This window comes from Papio anubis, chromosome 12 (assembly GCF_008728515.1).
Source record: "Papio anubis isolate 15944 chromosome 12, Panubis1.0, whole genome shotgun sequence".
Taxonomy (NCBI): Eukaryota; Metazoa; Chordata; class Mammalia; order Primates; family Cercopithecidae; genus Papio; species Papio anubis.
In genome coordinates, this window is record NC_044987.1 from 11,123,066 (window position 1) to 11,144,623 (window position 21,558).

A 21,558-nucleotide genomic window follows, 5' to 3' on the forward strand; every position below is an offset into this window, starting at 1 on the left:
TGAGATCAACCGACTTTCTTCCTGTCTAAGGTACTCTCTTGCCCTTCTGCCACGGGGTAACTCAGCACGAGGCCTTCCCCAGATGCTGGTGTTATGCTTTTGGATTCCCCAGCCTCCAAAACCATAAGCTAAATAAACTTCACTTCTTTATCAATTACTCGGCCTGTGGTGTTCTGTTATAGCAGCAGAAAATAGAAGATCATTTCCAAATCCATTACTTCCTTGGACACTGAGAACCCTGTCAGGTCAAGACTGTTTCCCCCATTTTAAAGATAACTAACCTGAGATTCAGAGACTCTAAGCAACTTGTCCAACATCACACAGTCAGCAGAGCAGAACTGAGACTCACCCCATATTCACTAAGTCCAAATCCCTTTCCACTAAACATCATAATACCAAATTTCCTACCTCTCAACATTTTCTTCCTCAATCTGCACCCAAGTCCTGCTCCCTGTTACTATAGTTCGGTAGAGAACATAAAACCTCAATTTGACACTTCCCTTTGAGGGCTTTTTTTTAAATTGAAGATGGCAAATTATAAAAAATGCATTATTAAACATTAAGAAAAAAATCTTGGGACTATTCAGAGGTTGGTATATATATTTAAACAAATCTCCTATGTCCTATGTACAGTGAAAATTGCTTTTAGATAAAAAGTATTTATCTAAATGAATTTACTCATGTTCACCTTATTTTAATTTATTTTAATTTAACTACTCTGATTTAAACTGAGGTTGGGGGAAGGATGTATATCCTGATACAGGCACACATCCTGTTAGAGGAACATGGGTTTTTTTCCAGCCACAATAAACAGAATTCAACACTTCTCCCATTCATATTCCATCCTACACTAATAAAAAAAAGGTTGAGGATGACAGTAGTGGAATTTAGGCCAATAGATGGATTCCTTTAGCCTATTGCCTGGTTTCTATAAGCCCTAGACCATGGTCTTGAATATAATAAACTTGAAAAGCCATGAGGCTTTGCTAGCACTGCAGTAGAGGTAATCAATCATACCCCCACCACAAACCAAAGGTGTGGGGGCCATGCCAATCTACATGTCATCTTCTCTGCCCAGAGGCCTGTAACGTTTCTTCTGGCTCTTGCTGAGGCCTGCCATCCTCTTTTTCCTGGGCTGATAGTCAAATGTACAAACACATGGAGAGCAGAAGGCTAGTATCCATGGAGACGGATGTTCTATTACATCAAAATCACACAGAAATCAGATCCATGTTAATGGGGGTCCACCCAGTCACCTGAATGACCAAAAGCATTTACTGACTCAGTTTTTAAAGAACTGTGATACAGCCCTGGATGATGAACATGTGCAGAAGGCTTCAGAAGCACCATATGTATATTACACAGTGATTCATACGTCTGAACTTAAAGCAGGAGGAAGAGTGCTGTTAACTGCAGAGTAGACAACCTAGAAGTTGGGGCTGGGCAGGAGGCAGGGGAGAGTCCTAGGCTTTAATGAGAGTGGGGAGAAGTCCCAGAGTCAAAGAAAACTCCAGAAAGAAAAGAGAATGAAAGAGAAAACAGGGTCGGGGAGGGGGGAGGGGTATTAATGCAGGTTGTCTAAATAAAACCAATTGAATCCCTACCTCTGCTGCTACTAACCAGAAAGGACTTGACCTAAATAATTATTCATAAGATAACTAGTTTCTCTATTGTATGCATTTGCTTTTTGCTTTTTGAACTAGAGACCAGAAGCTCCCTCTTCAGCAACTTAGGCTCATTTCATTTTGCCTAATATTTAATGAAATACAGAAAGAAATGCCTCTTTATAATATCATTCTCTCTCTAGGGCAATTATCTCTACTAATTGCTTTACTTTGGGTCTTACTTCCTAACTCCTTAATCACTGTACTTATACACCAAGTTAAAGAGAGACAGGAAAAAAAAAAAAAAAAAAAAAAAACCAGATGCTTTTGAAAAGAGGCTGGAATGAGTTCTGGCAGGGGTGTGGGTGAAGGGGTTGCGGAAAGTACAAGCACCAAGTTCCCTAAGGACAACTCCAAGGTTGGACACTGCACCTGCTTCTTTAGGAAGAGCCTCCATGGCAGCTGCCTCTTGGGAGGTGGGGCTGCAAGGAAACTGAGTGAGGCTGTTTCAAACCCTGGTCACATCAACCTCCCCCGCTGCACTCTGGGACATGTAGTTCTGAATAACGGGCAGTGCTGCGGCCATGTTTGCATTGCCTACGGAGTGTGCGGCTTGATCTCTCTGCCTGTCCTAAGCCTATAAATACAGATCAGATGTTTTTGCCAAAGAGGTGAAATCCCTTCTTTCGAGAGTCTGGGTGCTGATTGTAAACTGAAAAGATGGTGATGAAACAGAAAGAGATTTACAGAACTACAAGGGACTTGAAATAAGGAAGACCTTGAGAGGTCACTAGATGTAGATGCTCCCTATATATGTAGATGACAGGTTATCTAGACAGAAGAGAGGGAGAGAAAGAAAGAGGAAGGAAGAAATAGAGGGAGAGTGAAAGAGAAAGAGGGCAGTGTGTCTGTGTTCCCATGAGGATGTGTATCTGCTTCAGTGCCTTTTCTTTTGTTAACCATCAGCTCCTAGAGGCAGCTAAGCATGAGGAAGAGTTTCAGCTTGAATTCTGACTCGACCACTCACCCACCATCTGTGAATCTTGAGCAAGTTACTTAGCCCTGTGTGCCCCCATTTCCTCATCTATAAGACAGGGATAATAATAATATTCAAGTCATAGGCTGTTACAAAGATTAACTGAGATAACATATGTAAAGGGATTAGAGTTGTGTCTGGCACATAGCAAATATAACCTAAAAGTTAGGTGTTTGTTTTTCATTCAGTGGTTTACCACCTGTCTTCCCCTAATCCATGTGACCTCTTACCCCAGAGCAGGAAAATTTTACATCCTCCACAGAATTGATGATGGTAGAGGTAGAGTGGACAGCAGTCAAACCCACCTGCTGTTTTAGGTGAACAAAGACATCAAAACAAGCTGGGCATGATGGCTCATGTCTGTAATCCCAGCACTTGGGGAGGTTAAGGGGAAGAATCACTTGAGGCCAGGAGTTCAGGACCACCCTGGACAACAGAGTGAGAGCCTCCCGTCTCTACCAAAAAATATATATTTATTTATTTATTTATTTATTTATTTATTTATTTATTTTTATTTTTTATTTTTTGAGACAGAGTCTCGCTGTGTTGACCAGGCTGGAGTGCAGTGGTGCCATCTCGGCTCACTGCAAGCTCCACCCCCCGGGTTCACGCCATTCTCCTGCCTCAGCTTCCCGAGTGGCTGGGACTACAGGCGCCCGCCACAACACCCTGCTAATTTTTTGTATTTTTTAGTAGAGACGGGGTTTCCCACGGTGTTAGCCAGGATGGTCTCAATCTCCTGACCTTATGATCCGCCCACCTTGGCCTCCCAAAGTGCTGGGATTACAGGCGTGAGCCACCGCGCCCAGCCAAAAATTTATATATTTTTTAAGACATTGAAACAGAGAGGTGAGACAGTCACTAAAATAAGGAAAAGACAGAAAAAGAGGAATAAGGAAATACAACAGAAGATACTTGCTGAACGAGGTATCCAACATTAAGAGGGGCTTTTGGAGAGTGGTAGAAAAATGTCATCACAAACAATAAGAGTCAACATGGAAATAAAGAAAAGTCATAAAGAAAATTAGAGAACTGGTTGGGCGTGGTGGCTGAAGCCTGTAATTCCAGCACTTTGGGAGGCCAAGGCTGGAGGATCACTTGAGGTCAGGAGTTTGAGACCAGCCTGGCCAACATGGTGAAACCCCATCTCTACTAAAAATACAAAAATTAGCTGCGCGTGGTGGTGCACGCCTGTGATCCCAGCTACTCCGGAGGCTAAAGCACGAGAATCGCTTAAACCTGGTAGGCGGAGGTTGCAGTGAGCCAGGATTGCATCATGGCACTCCAGCCTGGGCAACAGAGTGATATCTTGTCTCAAAAAAGAAAATCAGAGAAACTGAGCTGGTTGGAAGTGGGAGGAGAGAGGTGAAACAGAGAGGAGCTGTGAATGGAGAGAAGCTGCCTGGCATAAGACAAATTAGCACAACGGGAGTCACTGCTGCAAAGGTCAAGTCTGAATTGGTCTTGCCAAGCTGCACTGCTCTCTGTAGAAGTCAGGTTGTTGTATGAGGGCTTGAGGTGGAAGTTTCTGAAGCAGTCAAGATAAGGAGGGAGGAACACAGGTGGTGAGAACTGAAGATCAGTTTCTAGGAGAAAAGGAAATAGCTAAGCCTTTGGGGTCAGTCATCTCTAGTACCACACACTCAGCTATGAGGGAGACATCAAGAAAAGAGAGAAAGGACTCTCTGAATACAAATCCTTACAGGCTGGACAAAGTGGAAGCTGTCAGCCTCCCATGGTGGCTTGCTTAGGGAAGCTCACTCATACCTCGTCCAAGACTGAAGGCTTTGGCGGGTACCAGTGCTGTTCTATGCCTGAATTCCTCAGGGAAAAACATGATAGGCCAAGGGAAATCCACCTCCCTTAGCTGCTAGCAATTCCTGAGACCGCCCCCCGCAACAAGCAACAGAAACATGAGTGACATTACCTCGGCCTCAGCCTCTAGAACTGGACAGGACAGTGTAGCACAGTGACTGAAATCTGGAGTCAAATTTCCCAGTTCGAACTCTAGCACATTATTTAATAGCTGCTTGATATTATATAATTTATAAAACTTCTCTAAGCTTCAGTTTTCCTATCTATAAAATGGAGGTCATAATAATACTATTTCATAGAAAAATGGTAAGATTTAAGTGAAAACGCAGTAACTAAAAAATGGTAAAATTTGGCTGGGCGCAGTGGCTCACACCTATAATCCCAGCACTTTGGGAGGCCAAGGAGGGCAGATCACCTGAGGTCAGGAGTTTGAGACCAGCCTGACCAACATGGTGAAACCCTGTCTCTACTAAAAATACAAAATTAACCAGGTGTGGTGGTGGCACGTGCCTGTCCTCCCAGCTACTTGGGAGGCTGAGGCAGGAGCATGGCTTGCACACAGGAGGCAGAGGTTGCAGTGAGCCGAGATTGTGCCATTGCACTCCAGCCTGGGTGACAGAGCGAAACTCCATCTAAAAAAAAAAAAAGGTGAAATTTAAATGAAAATGCAGTAACTGACACATAATAGGCACAGTCAATCAATGTTAACTAAAATAATCTTGTCTTTATAATTACTATCTTAGGGGTATGGGTGGGGGTTTAAGAACAATGGGGACTCCATGAGTTCCCTCAGCCCTCCAAGCCACCTGCAGTTGGTGCCAATGCAAAGCTAGCTCTGGTCTGGTTACACAGCTCCTTCCCTTACCTACCATCTCCAGGCACAATCGCACCACCTCCAGTCAGCAGCTGGTCCCTTGCACTGTGCTTTCAGATGACAAAGTTGTATAAGTGCTTCAAAAATGGAAAGGATCATGACTGCATAAGGCTACCATGCCCTGCCCTGGAAACTCACTCCTACACCTGTGCCAATGTTCACAAACGTCCTGTCCCCAGGCTGCAGAGGACTTCAGAGCTTATCACACAAGGGTTCGGAATGACAGTACAAACAATCCCTGACTTCTCATGGGCCATCCTTTGCATTTTGAATTTTGATCTCTTCTCAGGTTAGCAATATGCTTTATAATACTTTCTCATGATGATGGGAAGAGGTAGAAAGCCACAGCTCCCGGTCAGCCATGGGATCACAAGAGTAAACAACAGAGTAGACTGTGTCTCAAAAAATAAAAATAAAATAAAAATAAACAAACAAACAAAAAAGAACTTGAGCTCTGGAATTGAATCCTACCTATGCTACTAACAAGCTCTCACAGTGGACAATCTAAGCCTCATCTAGAAGATGAGTATAATAGTAATTTCCCTTTCAGAGTTTCTATAATAAGATAGCATAGGAAAAGCACAGTGTTAAGCACATAATATGCTCTCAAAATGGCATCCATTGCCAGGCACGGCGGCTCACGACTATAATCCCAGCACTTTGGGAGACCAAGGTGGGTAGACCACTTGAGGCCAGGAGTTTGAGATTAGCTTGGCCAACATGATGAAACCTTGTCTCTACAAAAAATACAAAAATTAGCCAGGAGTGGGGGCGTGTGCCTGTAGTCCCAGCTACTCGGGAGGATGAGGTGGGAGAATCACTTGAACCCCGGGAGACAAAGGTTGCAGTAAGCCGAGATCACGCCACTGCACTCCAGCCTGGGTGACACAAAAGACTCTGTCTCCAAAAATAAAAAAGGTATCAAGGTATCTATTATTATTTTAATAATAATACCATAATTATTACCTTAGAACACAAATATTGCTCCTCCACAAAGTACACAGACATTCTGCATTTTCTTGGATTTACTGGTCACATTTGTAGATTGGTGAAAGCTTCCTATAGTTATCAATGTCTTCACTTAAAAAGACTCCAATTAATTTTAGCAAATTTCCCATTGTGGAAGTGAATCACATACAAGCATATCACCATTTGATATAGGTACTGAAGAAGAAATGTATGGATTAGGAGAGTATAGAGCATCGGACTTCTTGAGTCTCTGCTTAAGGGTCACATCTGTTGGTATTTATTTATTTAGTTAGTTAGTTATTTTGAGATGGAGTCTTGCTCTGTCACCTAAGGCTGGACTGCAGTGGTACGATCCTGGCTTACTGCAGCCTCTGCCTCCTGGGTTCAAGCGATTCTCCTGCCTCAGCCTCCCAAGTAGCTGGGACTACAGGCATGCACCACCACGCCCGGCTCTTTTTTGTATTTTTAGTAGAGACGGGGTTTCATCATGTTGGCCAGGATGGTCTCGAACCTCAAGTGATCTGCCTGCCTCGGCCTCCCAAAGTGCTGGGATTACAGGTGTGAGCCACTGCGTCCAGCCAAAATACCCTTATTTACAAGGATAACTCTCAGCCAGTTGAACCTATCCATCATTTAAGATGTCCAGAAAAAGGAAACACAGATAATAGATCTGTTTCACTTCTAAAGGGAAAAAAAGATGAGTGGGAGAAATTGCTCCCCTTGTGGATCCCACAGCAAGTTTGTAGTGGAGTTTCAAAAGTCAACCAAACAAAGAGTTTCAAAATTCCAATTCCAAATTCAACTGACTAATTCACCCATCATGCTCACATAAAAGACACAAGGGAGCTTTTGTGTGGGGAAGTGGGGGGTGCACTCAAACAACCTGCACTCCCACAGCCCATCTCCCCACCCCACCACCATTTGAATCAGGGTCAGAATGGGTTTCTCCACCTCTCAGTGGAAAAGCTACACCTTTAGATTAAGGAGAAATGGCAAAGAAAAAGGAATGGAGCCAGTGTTTAATTGCTCACATGCCCGAGGATAAGAAAAGAGGCACTGAGTAACCTGTAAAGTTGGTAACAGGTAAGATGGAACGAGTAACTTAATTACATACCCCTCCACCCACCTTTCTCCTTGCTACCGAATGATGATTCTTGGACTATGCAGAAGACAGGTAAGGGACACAGAAGTTGTGTCCCCAGGTATTTTAGCCCTTTTTTCTGTTGCAATAACAGAATACCACAGACTGGTTAATTTACAAAGAAAAGAAATTTATTTCTTATCGTTCTAGAGGTTGGGAAGTTCTCAAGATGATGGAACCACATCTTGAAAAAGTCCCTGGTGAGGGACTTTTTCCTGTGTTATAACATGAAAAGGGTATCACATGACGAGAGGGCAAGGTCATGTCTCTCTCCCTCTTCTTTTAAAGCCACCAGCTCCATCATGGGGGCTCTACCCTGATGACCTAATCTAATCCTAATTAGCCATGCCTTTTAATACTGTTACAATGGGGATTGAGTTTCCAACACATATATTTTGGGGTCACAATTAAACCACATCACCAAGCTAGGTATCAAAAGACCCTTCCATGTCCCAGCCCTATTAAATTGTGTGCCAGATATTAGCCAGAGTAGGATCACAGGAGGCATCAGGGCTCGGGGCATGTTTCTCTTTATTTTGTGTTTTTATTTATATTTTCTTTATCAGCAATGCTTTTGGAGAAAGAGCATATTTCTGAAAGCATGGTCCAAGACCACCTGCATCAGAATCACTAGGGATCTACGTTAACTGTGCAAATTCCTAGGCCTTTCCCAGTCCACAGGACTCAGAATCTAAGAGTAGGGCCTAGGAATCTGCATATTAAATAAGCTTTGCTTGTGATTCTGAATCACATTAAAAGGCTGAAGACCACTGCTTCAGGATCATGTCTAACCAGTGGGACACTCAGAATCAAGGAGACATGAACACTTACCCATGGCCATGGAGGAAGAAAATATTAGGGCATAGCAAGATGGCTGAATAGAAGCCTACACCGGTGTAATTCATTGCCCCTACAGGGACAACAAATTTTAAACTACCTACACACAATAAGGGCCATTGTAAGAAACAAAGTCAGATAAGCAATTACAGTACCTGGTTTTAATTTCATATAACTGAAAGAGACGTTGAAGAGGGCAGGAAAGAAAGTCTTGAATCTCTAGTGCCTCCCCTCCCTTATTTTCCAGCAGTGGATGTGCAGCATGAAGAAGAATCTGTACACTTGGGAGAGGGAGAATGCAGCAATTGTGAGGCTTTGCATTGAACCCAGCTGTGGAGGCTATGGTAAAAGGCTCCTTCAGTTTGAGAAAAGCAGGGGGAAAAGTAAAGGGCACTCTGTCTTGCACCTTAAGTACAAGCTTGGCCACAGTGAGGCAGAGCACCAAGCAGGCTCTCGGCGTCCCCAGGTCCAGTTCAGGGCTCTTGGTCATCATTTCTGGACCTGCCCTGGACCAGAGGGGAGTCCACTGCCCTGAAGAGTGAGTCCCAGGCCTGGCAGCATTCATCACAAGCTGAATGAAGAGTCTTTGGACTTTAAGTGAACATCGGCAGTGGCCTGGAAAAAACCCCTGTGGGCCGGTGGTGGGTGGTGGTGGCCACAGGGAGAGGCTCCACTGGCTGGGAAGCGGGAGGGAAGAGTGGGAGGGACTTTTTCTTATGGTTTATATGCCAGCTTAGCTTAACTTCTTTTTTTTTTTTTTTTTTTTTTGACAGAGTCTAGCTCTACCACCCAGACTGGGGAGTGCTGTGGCAAGATCTCAGCTCGGGTTCAGGTGATTCTCCTGCTTCAGCCTCCTAAGTAGCTGGGACTACAGGTACCCACCACCACACCCGGCTAATTTTTGTATTTTCAGTAGAGACGGGGTTTCAATGTGTTGGCCAGGCTGGTCTCAAACTCCTGACCTCATGATCCGCCCACCTCAGCCTCTCAAAGTGCTGGGATTACAGGCATGAGCCACCGTACCCAGCCGCCAGCTTAGCTGCAGTGGAATAGAATACCAGGTAAATTTCTAAGGTTTCCTACTTCAATCCTGGCTCTCAGACAGCATCTCTGGATTCACCTGGGGCCTAGGGGAACTTGTTGCCCTGAAAGGAGGCACATAAACCTGGCTGGCTTTGTCACCTGCTGATTGTAAAGCCCTAGGATCTTGAGTGAACTTACAGGGTAACCAGGTCATGGTTACAGCAGGCTTTGAGTGAGACTCAGTAATGTGCTGGCCTCAGATCTGAACCAGTGCAGTCCCCATGGGGTGGCCATGGGGGTGCTTCTCTTTCCCTACTGTCAGTTCCAGGAGGCTAACTACAGCAAGAAACTGCATTTGTTTGGAAGAAAGTAAGGGAAGAGAACAAGAGTCTCTGCATGGCAATACAGAGAATTCTTCTCAATGTTATCCAAGACCACCAAAGTGGCACTTCCATGAGTAGACAAGAACCACAACATTATTGAGTTTTGGGGCCAAATGCCTTCCAACAACTGAAAAGCCTTCACAAAAAGAATAAGCACAAACAAGCCAAGACTGTGAAGACTACCATAAATGCCTAACTCTTCAATGCACAGACAATGAAGAACATCTACAAGCAACAACACCACATCTAGGAAAACATGATCTCATCGAATGAACTAAATAAGGCACCAAGGACCAGTCCTGGAGAAACAGAGATATGTGACTTTTCAGACAGAGAATTCAAAATAGCTGTTTTGAGGAAATTCATAAATTTAAGGTAACACAGAGAAGGAATTCAGAATTCTATCAGATAAATTTAACAAAGAGATTGAACTTATTAAAATGAATCAAGCAGAAATTCTAGAGATGGAAAATGCAATTCGCATGCTGAAGAATGCATCAGAACCTCTTAATAGCAGAACTGGTCAAGCAGAAGAAAGAATTGGTAAGCTAGAAGACAAACTATATGAAATATGAAAATATAGTTAGAGGAGATAAAAGAATAAAAAACAATGAAGCATGCCTACGAGATCTAGAAAATAGCCTCAAAAGGGTAAATCTAAGAGTTACTAGCCTTAAAGAAAGAGATAGGGGTAGAAAGTTTACTCAAAGGGATGATATCAGAACTTCTCAAACCTAGAGAAAGATATCAATATTCAAGTACAAGAAGGTTATAGAGCACCAAGCAGAGTTAACCTAAAGAAGACTACCTTAGGCATTTAGTAATCAAATTCCCAAAGGTCAAGGATTTTAAAAAACGATCCTAAAAGCAGCAAGAGAAAAGAAACAACATACAACTGAACTCCAATACATCTGGCAGCAAATTTCTCAGTGCAAACCTCAGTGAAAACAAGCTAGGAAAAAGTGGCATGGCATATTTAAAGGGCTGAAGGAAAAAAAACTTTTACCCTAGAATAGTACATCTGGTGAAAATAACCTTTAAGCATAAAAGAGAAATAAAGACCTTCCCAGACAAACAAAAGCTGAGGGATTTCATCAACTCCAGACCTGTCCTATAAGAAATGCTAAAGGGAGTTCTTTAATCTGAAAGAAAAGGAAGTTAAAGAGCAAAAAGAAATCATCTAAAGGTACAAAACTCCCACATAACAGTACACAGAAAAACAGAATATTATAACACTTATACAATTGTATTGTATAATGTACTCTTAATCTTCCATGGAAAGACTAAACGATGAACCAATCAAAAATAATATCTATGGCAACTTTTCAAGACACAGAAAGTACAATAAGACATAAAGAACAACAAAAAGCTAAAAACCAAATTAAAGTGTAGAGTTTTTATTTGTTTTTGTTTGTTAGTTTGTTTATGCAATCAGTGTTAAGCTGTCATCAGTTTAAAATAATGGCTTATAAGATAGTATTTGCAAGCCTCATAGTGACCTCAAATCAAAAAAACACACAATCGATGCACAAAAAATAAAAAACAAGAAATTAAACCATGCCAGAGACAATCATCTTCACTAAAAGGAAGATAGGAAGGAAGGAAAGAAGAAAGAGAAGACTGCAAAATAACCAGAAAACAAACAACAAAATGGCAAGAGTTAAGTCTTTATGTATCAATAATAACATTGAATGTAAATGAACTAAACTCTCCAATCAAAAAACACAGAGTGGCTGAATGGATGAAAAATAAGATAGAATGATCTGTTGCCTACAAGAAACACATTTTACCTAAAGATACACATAGACTGACAATAAAATGATGAAAAAAGATAGTCCATGCCAATGGAAACCAAAGAAGAGCAGTAGCTATACTTATACCAGACAAAATAGACTTCAAGACAAAAACTGCAAGAAGACGAAGGGTCAGTATATAATGATAAAGGGGTCAATTCAGCAAGAGGATATAACAAATTGTAAATATATATGCACCCAACACTAGAGCACCCAGATATATAAAGCAAACATTATTACAGCTAATAAGAGTGACAGACTTCAATATAATAATAGCTGGAGACTTTGATACCCCACTTTCAGCATCAGACAGATCTTCCAGACAGAAAATCAACAAAGAAACATTGGACTTAATATGCACTATAGACCAAATAGACCTAATAGATATTTACAGAACATCTCATCGAACAGCTGCAGAATACACATTCTTCTCCTTAGCACATGGATCATTCTCAAAGATAGATTATAGACCATCCTGGCTAACACGATGAAACCCCGTCTCTACTAAAAGATACAAAAAACTAGCCGGGCGTGGTGGCGGGCGCCTGTAGTCCCAGCTACTCCGGAGGCTGAGGCAGGAGAATGGCGTGAACCCGGGAGGCGGAGCTTGCAGTGAGCCGAGATCGGGCCACTGCAATCCAGCCTGGGCGACAGAGCGAGACTCCGTCTCAAAAAAAAAAACAAAAAACAAAACAAAAAAAAAAAGATAGATTATATGTTAGGTCACAAAACAAGTCTTAAAACATTAAAAAAACTGAAATAATATCAAACATTTTCTCTGACCACAATGGAATAAAACTAGAAATCAATAGCGAGATTTTTGGAAAATACACAAACACATGGAAATTAATAGGCTCCTGAATGATCAGTGAGCCAGTGAAGAAATTAGGGAGGAAATTGAAAAATTTCTTGAAACAAATGATAATGGAAACACAACATATCAAAATCTACGAGATACAGTGAAAGCAGTACTAAGAAAGAAGTTTATAGCTAAAAAAGTGTCTACATGGAAAAAAATTCAAATAAATAACCTAACAATGCATCTTAAAGAACTAGACAAGCAAGAGCAAACCAAACCCAAAATTAGAAGAAATAATAAAGATGGGAGCAGAAATAAATGAAACTAAAACAAAGAAAACAATACAAAAGATCAATGAAGCAAAAAGTTGGCTTTTTGAAAAGTAAAACAAAATTGACCAACTTTTAGCCAGAGTAACTAAGAAAAAAAGAGAGACCTAAATAAATAAAATCAGAGAAGAAAAAGGAGACATTACAACTGACATTGTTGGAATGTAAAGCATCATACCACCAATATTCAAGTGATCATTAGCGGCTACTATGAGCAACTGTATGCCAACAAATTGGAAAATCTAGAGGAAACAGAAAAGTTCCTAGGCACATAAACATACGCTTGGATCATGAAGAAATCCAAAACGCGAACAGACCAATAACAAGTAATGAGATCAAAGACATAATAAAAAGTCTCCTGGTAACAAGAGAAGGCTGGGACCTGATGGTTTCACTGCTGAATTCTAGAACTAATACCAATCCTACTCAAACTATTCCAAAAAATAGAAGAGGAGAGAATACTTCCCAATTCATTCTACAAGGCCAGTATTAATGATTTCAAAACCAGACAAAGACATATCAAAAAAAGAAAACCATTGGCCAATACTCCCGGTAAATACAGATGTAAAAATTCTCAACAAAATACCTGCAAACTGAATTCAACAATATATTAAAAAGATCATTCATCATGACCAAGTGGGATTTATCCCACATATGTAAGGATGGTTCAATCAACAAACGCAAATCAAAGTGATACATCATATCAATAGAATGGAGGACAAAACCCATATGATCCTTTTAATTGATTCTGAAAAAGTATCCAATAAAATTTAACAATGCTTCATGATAGAAACCCTCAAAGAACTGCATATAGAGGGAACATTCCTCAACATAAAAAAGCCATATACAAACAGACCCACAGCTAGTATCACACGGAATGAGAGTTGGCTTAGAGAAAGCCTTTCCTCTAAGATCTGGAACATGACAAGGATGCTCACTTTCACCACTGTTATTCAACACAGAACTGGAAGTCCTAGCTAGAGCAAGTGATAGAAATAAAGGACATCCGAATTGGAAAAAAAGAAATCAAATTATCCTTGTTTGCAGATTATAAGATCTTATATTTGGAATAACCTAAAGACTCCAAAAAAAAAAAAAAAAAAAAACTATTAGAACTGATAAATTCAGTAAAAGTTGCAGGATACAAAATTAACATACACACAAAAATCAGTAGCATTTCTGGGTGGGCACAGTGGCTCACATCTGTAATCCCAGCACTTTGGGAGGCTGAGGCAGGTGGATCACATGAGGCCAGAATTTCAAGGCCAGCCTGGCCAACATGGTGAAACCCCATCTCTACTAAAAATACAAAAATTAGCTGAGCATGGTGGTGCATGTCTGTAATCCCAGCTGCTTAGGAGGCTGAGGCATAAGAATTACTTGAATTCAGGAGGCAGAGGTTGCAGTGAGCTGAGATTGTGCCACTGCACTCCAGCTTGGGCAACAGAACAAGATTCTGTCTCAATTAAAATAAAATAAAATAAAATAAAATAAAAAAGTCTGGGCATGGTGGTTCACGCCTGTAATCCCAGCACTTTGGTAGGCCAAGGCAGGCAGATCACTCGAGGTCAGGAGTTCAAGATCAGTCTCGGCAACATGGCGAAATGTCGTCTCTACTAAAAACAAAAAAATTAGCCAGAAGTGGTGGCACATGCCTGTAATCCCAGCTACTCGGGAGGCTGAGGCATGAGAATCACTTGAACCCAAGAGGCAGAGGTTGCAGCGAGCCAGGATCGTACCACTGTACTCCAACCTGTGTAACAGAGTGAGACTTCGTCTCAAAAAAAAAAAAAAAAAAGCTTCCGCCAGTGTCGCCACTGGAGAGCAGCAGCCATGGCTCTACCCTACCCTATGGCCGTGGGCCTCAACAAGGGCCACCAGGTGACCAAGAACGTGAGCGAGCCCAGGCACAGCCGCCTCCGCGGGCGTCTGACGAAACACACCAAGTTCGTGCGGGACATGATTCCGGAGGTGTGTGGCTCTGCCCCGTACGAGCAGCGGCGCGCCATGGAGTTACTGAAGGTCTCCAGGGACAAACGGGCCCTCAAGTTTATCAAGAAAAGGGCGGGGACGCACGTTCCCGCCAAGAGGAAGCGGGAGGAGCTGAGCAACGTATTGGCCGCTATGAGGAAAGCTGCTGCCAAGAAAAACTGAGCCCCCTCCCCTGGCTTCTCCCTGAAATAAAGAACAGCTTGACACACACACACACACACACTCTCTCTCTCTCTCTCTCACACACACACTCACACACACACTCACACGCACACACACTCACACCCACACTCACACCCACACTCACACATACACACACACACTCACACACACACAAAATTAAATAGCACTTCTTTCTTTCATTTTCCCTTCAGACGGAGTCTCGCTCTGTCGCCCAGGCTGGAGTGCAGTGGCGCCATCTCAGCTCACTGCAACCTCTGCCTACCGGGTTCAAGCAGTTCTCCTGTCTCAGCCTCCTGAGTAGCTGGGACTACAGGCGCCCGCCACCACACCTGGCTAATTTTTGTATTTTTAGTAGAAATGGGGTTTCACCACATTCGTCGGGCTGGTCTCTAACTCCTGACCTCAGGTGATCCACCCACTTCAGTCTCCCAAAGTGCTGGTATTACAGGTGTGAGCCACCGCGCCTGGCCTAAATAGCATTTCTATACACCAACAGTGAATAATCTGATAAACCTGAAAAGTAATCCCATTTACAATAGTCACAAATAAAATTAAATACATAGGAAATAACCAAAGAAGTGAAAGATCTCTATGATGAAAACTATAAAACACTGATAAAAGAAATAAAAGGGGACACAAAAAAATGGAAAGATATTCCATGTTCATAGAAGAATCAATATTGTTAAATCCATACTACCAAAGCAATCTACAGATATAATGCAATCCCTATCAAAATACTGATAACAGTCTTCACAGAAATAGAAAAAACAATCCTAACATTTATGTGGAACCACAAATGACCCAGAATAGCCACAGCTATCCTGAGTGAAAAGAACAAAAGTGGAGAAATCACATTCCCTGACTTCAGATTATACTACAGAGCTATGGTAACCAAAACAGAATGATACTAGCAAAAAAACAGACACATAGACCTATAACAGAATAGAGAACCTAGAAATAAATCTACATATCTACAGTGAACTTATTTTCGACAAAGGCGTCAAGAACATACATTGGAGCATGAACAGCCTCTTCAATAAATAGTGGTAGAAAAACTGGATATCCATATGCAGAAGAATGAAACTTGACCCCTATTTCTTACCATATATAAAAATCAAATCCAACTGGATTAAAAACTTAGACCTAAGACCTCAAACTGTGAAACTACTACAAGAAAACTGTGGGGAAACTCCAGGACATTGGTCTGGACAAAAATGTCTTGCATAATACCACACAAGCACAGGCAACCAATGCAAATATGAATAAATGGGGTCACATCAAGTTAAAAAGCTTCTGCACAGCGACAGAAACAACAAAGTGAAGACACAGCCCACAGAACGGGAGACATTTGGCAAACAGACATATGAAAAGGTGCTCAACGTCATTGATGGTCAGGGAAATGCAAATCAAAACTACAATGATGGCCGGGCGTGGTGGCTCAGGAGGCTGAGGCAGTGACTCACAAGGTCTGGAGTTCAAGACCAGCCTGGACAACATGGTGAAACCCCAACTCTATTAAAAATACAAAAAATTAGCTGGGCGTAGTGGTGGGCTCCTGTAATCCCAGCAACTCAGGAGGCTGAGGCAGGAGAATCGCTTGAACCCAGGAGGCAGAGGTTGCAGTGAGCTGAGATCGCATCATTGCACTCCAGTCTAGGTGACAGAATGAGACTTTATCTCAAAAAAAAAAAAAAAAAAAAAAAAACTAAACAAAACAAAAAAAACTACTCACACTAGTTAAAATGGCTTATACACAGAGACAGGCAGCAACAAATGCTGGAGAGGATGTGGAGAAAAGAGAACCCTTGTATACTGTTGGTGGAAATGTAAATTAGTACAACCACTATGGAGAACAGTTTGGCAATTCCTCAAAAAACTAAAAACAGAGACCAACAATTCCACTGCTGGGTATATACCCAAAATAAAGGAAATCAGTATATCAAAGAGATACCTGCACTCCTATGTTTATTTGCAGCACTGTTTACAATAGCCGAGATTTTATTTTTTGTGTTTTGTTTTGTTTTGTTTTGTTTTGGTTTGTTTGAGACGAAGTCTCACTCTGTTGCCCAGTCTGGAGTGCAGTGGCACAATCTAGGCTCACTGCAACCTCTGCCTCCCAAGTTCAAGCAATTCTCCAGCCTCAGCCTCCCAAGTAGCTGGGACTATAGGCTAACTTTTTGTATTTTTAGTAGAGACAGAATTTTGCCATGTTGGTCAGGCTGGTCTCAAACTCCTGAACTCAAGTGATCCGCCTGCCTCAGCCTCCCAAAGTGCTGGGTACAGGCATGAGTCACTGTGCCCAGTCTGCTATAGCCAAGATTTCAAAGTAACCCAGATGTCCATCAACAGATGATTGGATAAATGAAATGTGATATATATACACAAAGAAGTACTATTCAGCCATAAAAAAAGAATGAGATCCGGTCATTTGCAAAAACATGGATAGAACTGGAGATCATTAATGTTAAGTGAAATAAGTCAGGCACAGAAAGACAAACTTCGCATGGTCTCACTTAGTTGTGGGAACTTAAAAGCAAAGCAAAACAATTGAACTCATGGAAATAGAGAGTAGAATAGTTACCAGAGGCTGGGAACGGCAGTGGAAAAGTAGGGGGGAAGTGGGGTGATTAATGGGTACAAAAAAATAGAAAGAATATGACCTAGTATTTGGTAGCACAACAGGGCGATTATAGTCAATAATCATCGTACATTTTAAAATAACTAAAAGAGTATAATTGAATTGTTTGTAACACAAAGAATACATGTTTGAGGGGATGGACACCCTATCTTCCATGCTGTGACTATTACATCCCTATAGTAAAGTGTCTCATGTAACCCATAAACATATACACCTACTATGTATTCATAGAATTTTTTAAATTTTTTAAAAAGCATATTAGGACTTGTATTTATATGTATGTTTATTCCACCTTGTTAAAATTTGTTTCATTATGTTACAGTATACATAAAATATTTAGTACAGAAATGCACACAGAATTTATGTGTGTGTGTATGTGTGCCTGCATTTGTGTGTGTGTGTATGTGTGTGTGTGTGTGTGTGTATATATATATATATATATGGTATGTGCTCAAACAAATTTTAGTAATAGGTGTTTGCATCCAAGCCGGAGCATCAGCTTCTGGTACAATGACTTCCTCATTACCTAGAAAAGCAAGCGAGTAGTAAAGAGCTCTCCCGAGCTTACATGATTAATCAGTGAGTGACTGAAAAGAGAACCCAGCAGTTTATCCCCTGACTTCATCTCAACCCTGGAGTATGAGGGAGGCAAAGAATGCAGCAGAGAGCAGGACAAGCCTGAGATTGGACTCTCTGCCTTGAGCCCCTGAGTTGCCACCCACTCACATTCCTTCTTCGCTGAGGCTGGTAGGAGGATGGAATTTCTCCCAGCAGGAAGTAGGGAAGCTGGGGAATAAAAATTACCATCCATTCTGCCAGTTGTCCAAATCTAAGTCCCAACTATGGCATCAGCAAAGATAAGAGGAGTTTGCTGAGCTATAATTAACAACTCCCCTTTCTCAGGCACAAAGAAGAAATGCTGGAGTAAGAGAAACAGAGCAGGTGATGGTTACACCTGTGGACAGTTCTGCTGACAGTCACAGAAGCAAACAGGACTGCTAAAGAGGAGCTCTAAGCTGGGAACTTGGGGAGGTAGGAGCAAGACAGGAGCGCTCACTTGCTTCTTTGCCCTGCCCTCAAAAGTCAGAACTTAGCTCAGACCTTAAAAAAAAAAAAAAAAAAGGCCTTATGGCCTTATGTGCTGTCTTCCACAAGACGATGTGACCCCCTAAGCATATGTGCACATGGATCAGAGAAAGGGGAACATGTGAGAGGTGGTCACAGATCAAAACACTTCCATGAGCATGAGAAGTTTAAAAAGGTTAATAGATGTGTAAGGGCCAGTCTTTGCCCTCCATTTGGGCTACAGTCACAAAATCCCATGATCCTAGAATGTTAGAGGTAACAAAAAAGTCTTACATGGTTATTTATTGGTTCATTTACTCATTTAGTATTTAAGTACTATCATGTGCCAAGCACCATGCTAAGTGTTGGGGACACAATAAAACAAAGATGATCCCTGCTCTCATGCAATTTAGGGACTAGGGGAGACAGACAATGATCAAGTCAACAGATCAATACAATTATAATGTGATTAATGCTAACATGGAAAATAAGCCATTTATCCTGATGCAAGTAAGGGAGAGAAACCCTACTGGGACAAAGGGGTAAGAGGCAGCCTCTCTGAGATGTGACAGCTCCCAGGTGAGGAATCTGAGCTGAGGGCAGTTTGAGTGATGAGTCACTCACAGGGAGGAAGAACTTGGAACTTCCTTTCCACCAACAGCACCACTATTAACAACACTGTTCCTGGGATCTGAACAATACGAACATCTGGGGCCTCTACTGAAGCTGTTTCCAAAGGGACACTTCCACTGCAGCGTTTAATCAAAGTGAGCCTCTTCTGAGATGGGGCCCTCTTCCTCATCAGCGGGAACTAACTGAACACCTTCTGGGCCCACATTCCACATGGAGTCCGAGTGGGCTGCCTGCGGGTGGCTCTGGAAGCCCGTCCACACAACTGCCACTCTGGGCTCTTCACCCCACCCTCAAGGCAGCTGTCTCTCACCAGGACAGTGAAGACCAGAGCTTATATAACTGGCTTCCCCTGGCAACTGGGAAGTCAAACATTTCCTCTCATGGACTCATGTGTGGCTTCCCTTAATAAGTTTGCAAACCTCCTGGTTCTCTAAGAGCTCAGAACTCACCTTCCACACCCTTTGCAGGCTAAGCCCAAGCCTACTGTTTGCTGGCAGTGACACAAGCTGCCACTTACTGTGTGCTACGTCCAGACACAGTGCTAAGTGCCTTTCTTATTTTATCTTAGTTCGATCCCCACAAGCTCCATAAAGTAAGTACAATTTTCTTCATTTTTCAGAAAGGAAACATTCAGAGAGGATGAAATGATTTTGCAAAAGCACCACAGCTAGGATGTGGTAGAGCTGGAATTTAAACTAAGGTCTTTTGGTCTCCAAAACCTGAGTTCCCCGCAGCCATTACTGAATCTTGTCCTTGCACCACATCACAGGGTCAGAGACTTCCTTATTCTACCATTATCTGTTGAGAACCTACTGTGTGCAAGGCACAGCACTGAATATCAGTACCAGAGAAGTCATCTAATCAGAGAGGGACATAGTCTTTGCTCACCAGCCTCAAAACTTCAGCCATGAGAAACCCTTGTCAATAGACAGCTAAACAATCACAGGCATCTATGCCTGTGTGTGTATATGTGTGTGTGTGTGTGTGTGTGTGAGAGAGAGAGAGAGAGAGGATTGAGGTAAAGCCGAGAGAGAGAGAGAGAGAGAGAGAGAGAGAGAGAGAGAGATTGAGGTAAAGCCACCTACTGCCTCTAGCCTTTCCCTACCTCTGAAATCCCTTTGGCCTCTCTTTCTGCCTTTCTCCTTCCTTTTCCCTCCTCACTTCATTCATTCCATCTTTCTCAGTGATGTTTCTCTTCATGCCAAAACAAAAGCAAAAACACACAAACCTGCCCGTAAGTTTACATGACACTCTGTCTTGAATGCCTGCCAGCCTTCAAATTTAATTCTAATCTTAGGGGCTGGAACCTCTTCCTCCTCCAGGAAATCTCCTCCTTCTTCTAGTTACAGAGGCCAGGAGGGCAGGGCAGATTCAGCCAGGTGCCACTGCAGCCCATCTGCCAGGTACAGGGGCTGTTTTAGGAAAAAATGCCCCACATCTGATGTGTGCTCAAATAGTTCTGGAGTCAGACCAAAGTGCCCAAAGAGGTGATATAGAAATGAACACACTGAGCAATGGCCCCAAACACCTGCCGCTTAGGTCCCCATAAGTGGAAGGGAATGATCCACACCCCAGAGACGCCAGTGCCCCTGCCCAGGGGACCCTACCCAGGTCAACTACACTGTTCCCTACCACACCTTTTTCAAGATTTCCAATTTCTTTATGGACTGGAGCAACTTATCATAAAGGAGAAAAGTAATGGTCCCTGGCCAGTTATGAAGAAGGACCCGGAGGCCAAGGCACCTTGTTGGGAGGCACACAGTGAGGCACAGACTCAGTCTCCTAGTCAGCATCGCAGCCACCCACACCCCTTGGCCTTTCCCTTCAGCCTCTTGCAATGGATCACTGAGTCTCCCTCTTGGGCAGGGACCTACAACATCTCCAAACACGGAGCCAACCCGGGCAATCCCAAACCTCATCTCCAGGGTCCCCACCACCTACTTGGCTCGCAGAAAGGCCAGCTTCTTCCTCAGGGAGGAGACGTGGTAGTGACAAGTTTGCTTTACAGCTGTGCCGCATGAGACGGTCTCTGGCTGTAGATTCTGCACCATGCTGGGCTCAGGGGAGGGCTGGCCACATGGCAGCTGGGACCCCAAGAGCTGGGGGCTCACTCTGGAGCTGCGTGGACTTGCTGCCCCTGCAGCTACCCCAGCTGTCAACTGTGGAATCCTGCACATAAGCGCTCCCCTCCCTGTGGTTCAGTATAAAACACAGGCAGGTGGAGGGCCCAGGGTGGGCAAGCCTGGGGTCCTGTGTTACCGAGATCCCCTCTGCCTTTTGCCCAAGCCACAGCTCCAAATGAAGCCCTCCTCCATCTTTCAACATCTGGCAGAGCTCTGGGCACTTGGTGAGTTTCCTCCCCTCCTTTGTCCTCAGACAAGGAGGATGAAGCTGTACCTGCATGTGATGTCAGCTGCTGGTGCTGGGGGAAGGGGAGGAGCAGC

The 21,558-nt window shown here is 42.9% G+C and overlaps 1 protein-coding gene and 1 pseudogene across 17 annotated transcripts in view; one reads left to right on the top strand and one right to left on the bottom strand.

Moving 5' to 3' along the window:
• GRAMD1B (GRAM domain containing 1B) overlaps positions 1-21,558 on the bottom strand; it is a 274,604-nt gene that overhangs the window by 119,795 nt on the left and 133,251 nt on the right. The gene's annotated exons all lie outside the window — the stretch shown is intronic.
• LOC101023939 lies at positions 14,437-14,800 on the top strand (annotated as a pseudogene).